This window comes from Rattus rattus, chromosome 3, assembly GCF_011064425.1.
Source record: "Rattus rattus isolate New Zealand chromosome 3, Rrattus_CSIRO_v1, whole genome shotgun sequence".
Lineage (NCBI taxonomy): Eukaryota > Metazoa > Chordata > Mammalia > Rodentia > Muridae > Rattus > Rattus rattus.
This window is the reverse complement of record NC_046156.1, coordinates 208,550,941-208,557,084: the sequence shown is the minus strand read 5'-3', so window position 1 is coordinate 208,557,084 and position 6,144 is coordinate 208,550,941.

Here is a 6,144-nt window from a genome sequence, read left to right as displayed (position 1 = left end):
GTGTGGGTTCATTTCTGGGTCTTCAATTCTGTTCCATTGGTCTATCTGTCTGTCTCTGTACCAATACCATGCAGTTTTTATCACTATTGCTCTGTAATACTGCTTGAGTTCAGGGAGAGTGATTCCCCTGGAAGTCCTTTTATTGTTGAGGATTGTTTTAGGTATCCTTGGTTTTTTGTTATTCCAGATGAATTTGCAAATTGTTCTGTCTAACTCTATGAAGAATTGGGTTGGAATTTTGATGAGGATTGCATTGAATCTGTAGATTGCTTTTGGTAAAATGGCCATTTTTACTATATTAATCCTGCCAATCCATGAGAGTAGGAGATCTTTCCATCTTCTGAAATCTTCTTCAGTTTATTTCTTCAGCAGATTGACGTTCTTATCATACAGATCTTTCACTTGCTTGTTTAAAGTCACACCGAGGCATTTTATATTATTTGGGACTATTATGAAGGCTGTCAGTTCCCTAATTCCTTTCTTGGTTTGTTTCTCTTAACCTTGGCCACAGAAGCTTCTGCTGAGTGAGTTATTGCAGACTTGAAACTGCTCAATTTGTTGAAACCAAGCATATGTTGAGTTCTCAACTCCTAACTGGGCATTAATAACACACATTCTAGGCTTAGGGAAGATTGAAGAAGAGGGGATGCAGCAGTTATTATGAGGATGGGAAGAATGAAGTAGTATGATATCTTAGGAATATGAACTGGTTGCTGCAAACATGAACTCATCGCAATAGTGGTTATTTGAACCAGACTGAGTTCATCAATATTCTATAAGATGAAATAGGCATTTATAGCAAAAGATTCCAGAAAACATATTGACAGTCAAAATTTGTGGAGGAAGGGGTTTCATATTTCACATTCATGTATCCCTTGGCCCATTACTCAATTTCAAATAAATAATGCCCTTGGATGCTCATGGAGCAAACTCTAGTTAAACACAGTGGGAACCCCCACACACACTTATGGGGAGGTGTTAAAAGAGAAGTTTGAGGAAGGAAAGGGAAGGAGAAATGATAAAATAATATTATGGTCTAAGAATATTTGAAAATGAAAAATAACTGAAAAAAATAAATATTTTTAATTTGAAATACAAATTGAAAGCATAATGTGATACTAAACATATCACTTTGTCTATATTAGAGGGCTTAGCATGATATTTCTACAAATACATATAGTGTACAATAGATAAATTCAATCTCTATTATCTGTGTGTCTATCCTAATGTCTGTGAATATAATTTCAGAACATCTTTTTAAAATTTCCATGTGAGAAAGTGCATTTGAAACTTGTCTTTACATGTCTAGCTTATTTCATTTGACATAATGTCTTTAAATTCTATCCACTTTCCTAACAGTGACATGACTTCACTCTTTATAACTGAATAACTCTCTATTGTAGAGCTACACTATGCTTTCTTATCAGTTCATCTGCTGTGGAGCAGGCTGGCTGATTTTAGCTATTGTGAAGAGTGCTGCTATAAATACATCATCTTGGTAAACAGAGTTTATTTCCTTTGGATGTATGCCCAGAAGAGAGAAGATTGGATATAGCAATTTATCTGTAGTTTTTAGAGTGATCTTCATATGGTTATTCATACTAATTTATAATCTCATTAATATTGTTTATGAGTTCACTTTTCTTTACATTCTTGGCAGCCTTATTTACTTGCTTTTTATTTACCTTTTTTTTTTTTTAAAAAAAATAAAGGTCTTGCTATGTAGCTCATGCTAGCTTCAAACTTGTGATTTTCATGTTCCAGCCTCCCAAATGCTGGGCTTGATTGTATACCACCACACCCACTTTATTTTTTATTTTCAACAAACACTGTTTTGACTAGAATGAGGTGATGTTTAGTTAAGGTTTTGATTTGTGTTTACATATTATCTAGTGATTTTGAACACTTCCATATATTTTTCCGACCATTTGTTTTGACCTCTTCCCACTCTAAATTGGACTCCTTATTTTTGATCACTATAAAAGTTTCTTCGGGTTCTTTGGATCTTTCTATTCTCTCTTCCATAAAAATCCCTTAGCCTTAAATGGAGGGATATGAAGTGAGTGTCACATTTAGGGCTGGGCACGTCATAGTCTTTTATCCTCTGGACACTTACAAGTTGGGGATGTCTGTGTTAGTCTGTGCCATTTACTACAAGGAGAAGCTTCTTTGATTAAGTTGAGAGATGATCTCATAATTTGTAAAAAGATGTCATTATCAGTTATTTTAACGCTATGTCTATTCACCAGAGTAGTAATCCTGGACTCTCCTTAGCCTAGAAGTGGTTAATAATATCAATGAAACTTCTCCAGACATATCAGGGCAGATATACACACAAACACATAGCAATTGTGAAAGCATATACAAGACCTGCACAAATTCTAGTCAGAAAAATATCCCAGCATAGAAAGAGAAAGTTGATGAAATTCCACAACTATCTGAAGAACATTGACAGTTGCTAGTTGGTAGAAGAGCAAGTGTCAGTTTTCCTTAATGATGTGACCTTCCAGTTGGTTTACCCACTCACCAAAGGAGGCCTCAATCTCAAGACTAGCTTGGATAATAGTGAACTTCTGCTGGAGAAAGGAGAAAAAATGGAAGAGGAGGAAGAAGAAGAGGGGGGAAAAAAAGAGAGGAGGAGGAAAATATGAAGAGGAAGAGGAAGAAGAAGGGGAAGAAAGGAAGAAGAGAAGGAAGGAAGGGAAAAGGAAGTGAAGAAGAAGAAAGAGGGAGAAAGGAGAAGGAGGAAGGAGGAGAAAGAGGAAGAGGAGGAGAGGAAGGAAAGGAAGGAAGGGAGGAGGAGGAGGAGGAGGAAGGAGGAGAAGAAGAAGAAGAAGACCCTCATTAGGTGGGAAAGGATGACAGAGAGAAAGACTGGTAAGGAGAGGAATTGAAGGAAGGAGAGTGAATATGTACAATATGCATTGCATGGAATGCTCAAAGAATTAATCAATCTTCCCGGGAATTTTTTCTATGTATTGGACATTAAACACCTTGTCAAGAAAATATTGGCCTTATCCCCCATTACGTAGATTGTTTTACACTTTTAGTTTTTTGCTGGACAGGAACATTTTAGTTTGATGCAAACCTAATTTTCAATTTATTGGCTTTTGTTTCCTATGATATAACACTCTAAAATATCCTTGCCTGTCCCAATATTTTTAAAAGATTTCCATATATTTTCATCTAGTAGGCTCAAAATTTCAAAAAACATGTATTTGGGTTATTGATACATCTTGAGGTTTTGTGATTTATAAAGGTTATAGATATATAAAAGATTATGTTTCAGCTTTCTATGAGTAGATATATGGTTTTCTAAACACCATTTATTGAAGATTCTGTCCTTTTTTTCAATGTATACATTTGACACCTTAATAAAAATAATTGGATGTCTCATCAATCAACACTTCTCAAGGCTCAGGGACCTATGAGGAAGAGGAGACCGAAAGACAGCAAGAGCCAGAGGTGGTGGATGATGTAGGATGATGTCATTATACAACAAGGCAGGTACAGGGTAAGGCAAAGCCTACTATTGGATGAGAAGGAAGAGTAGGCGAGGAAAAAGTTGGGGGAGAGAGAGAAGAGAGAGAGAGAGAGAGAGAGAGAGAGAGAGAGAGAGAGAGAGAGTAGGAAAAAGGAATGGGAGGAGGAGGAGGAGGAGGAGGAGGAAGGAGGAGGAGGGAGGAGGAGGAGGAGGAGGAGGAGGGAGGAGGAGGAAAAGTGGGAGAATCAAGATGAAGACTGAGGATGACCCAGGTTTCTGTGACCTTGAATTGCCAAAGTAGCTGGGATGGATTTCTGTAGGCAAATTTATCTAAACTAGGTGAGCACTTTATATCCTTATCAATTGGTTGTAAGTTTATTGTGTGGATGTATTATGGATTAAGAATTTAACATATAAATCTTATTATGGAATTTTAAGTTTCTGGAACTTTGATTTTACCAGGCTAAAGAGGACAGTATATGAAAGAGATGGCTGAGAGGCAGTTTGAGCGTGCGGATCTGGTTCTGTTGCCTTCTCAGAGTAAGAACAAGCAGTGTCCACAGAATGAGATGTATGTGCGTGCACCAGGTGTGGTAGCTACTGCCTAGGAGACCCTGTGGAGAGGGCAGCTAAAAGGGAGACATCAGGAAGAGGGTGGTTTGCAGACCACATGGCAGAATAGCAGCCAGAGCCAGTGGATTTGGCTAGCTGGAACTGGTAGAAAATGTTCCTTTTAAATTTTTTACTTCTACAGAAGGACTTCAGGAAAACAGTATCTCCCGGACACATGAGGCCTGAGGCACCTATGAGACTGCAGATACTGATAGCAAGCAAGGTCCTGCCCTTGCCTGTGCCAGACAGAGTCCCAGTGCTGAGAGGAGCAAGTGAACATAGGCTCCCCCCTAAACTAAGAAACTGTCCCCAAATGACATCCCACTGTAAAGGAAATATTAGCAGTCTCTGATGGAATCTTACTGGGTATATTGACCACACCCACCACACTCAAGGGTAGGCACAATACACAACAGTATATGACTAGCACAAAATAAAATATTATTTTTGTAGACTTTTGTCTTATATTTCTTGATTGGGCATTTTTGTTGTCTCCCTGGCTATTTGCTTATATATTATGGTTACTGATTTTATATTTTTATGTGTGTGTGTGTGTGTGTGTGTGTGTATGTGTGTGTGTGTGATATTTTCATACACAGAAGAAATTTCCATCATTGAGGTGCAGTTAAAAAACAAAGACACATTTTTAAAAAAGGGAGTTGAAAAAAATGTAATAATGGACACAAAGAGGTGAAGTAATTGCGGCATTTGGGAATTCAATGTCGGGGCCAATTTTTCTTTTTCTTTTTAAATTTAATAAATTAATTTTTACACCCCAGATTTTATTTTCCTCCTGTCCACCCTCTCCCCCCCGACCTCCGCTCTGCCTCTGGACAAGTTCCCATCCCATACCTCCTCCCATCAACAGTCCCCCCCCAGTATCTCCACAAGAATGTTCCCACCACCCCCCACCCCACCAGACTTTGAAACTTCCTGGGGCCTCCAGGCTCTTGAGGGTTAGGTGCATCCTCTCTGAATGAAGCCAGACCTGGGAATCCTCTGCTGTACATGTGTTGAAGGCCTCATCTTAGCTGGTGTATGCTACCTGGTTGGTGATTCACTGTCTGAGAGATGTCAGGGGTCCAGGTTAATTGAGACTGCTGGTCCTCCTACAGGGTTGCCCTCCTCCTCAGTTTCCTCCAGCTTTTCCCTAATTCAACCAGAGGAGTTAGCAGCTTCTGTTCCTTGGTTGGGTGCAAATATCTGCATCTGACTCTTTCAGCTGCTTCTTGGGTATTTTGTAGAGCAGTCATGAAAGATCCCTTTCTGTGAGTGCTCCATAGCCTCAGTAATGGTGTCAGGTCTTGGGGCCTCCCCTTAAGCTGGATTCCACTTTGGACCTGTCACTGAACCTTCTGTTCCTCAGGCTCTTCTCCAGTTCCATCCCTGCATTTCTTTCAGACAGGAAGAATTATGGGTAAGAGCTTGATTGCGGGATAGCAACCCCATCCCTCACTTGATGCCCTGTCTTTCTGCTGGAGGTGGATTCAAGAAGTTCCCTCTCCCCACTGTAGGGCCTTTCATCTAGGATCCACCCCTTTGAATCATGAAAGTCTCTCACTTCCCAGGTCTCCGGTACATTCTAGAGGGTCCTCCCAATATCCTTCCTTCAAGGTCACCTGTTTCCATTCTTTCTGCTGTCCCTCAGGGCTTCAGCCCTTTCCCCCACCTAATACCAGACCATGTTCCTCTCTTCTCCAACCCCATCCCGTGTCCCACCCCTGCCCCTCCCTCCCTCCCCCTTTGTGGTTGCTTTCTTCTCCCTCCCAAGTGGGACTGAGGTGTCCTTACTTGCGTACTTCAGCTTGTTGACCTTTTTGAGTTCCTTGGACTGGTTTTTTTTTTTTTTTTTTTTTTTTTTGGCTAATATCCACTTATTAGTGAGAACATACCATGCATGTCCTTTTGGGTTTGAGTTACCTCACTCTGGATGACATTTTCTAGTTCCGTCCATTTGCCTGCAAAATTTGAGATGTCCTTGTTATTAGTAGCTGAGTAGTATTCCGTTGTGTAAATGAACCACACTTTCTGCATTCATTCTTCTGTCG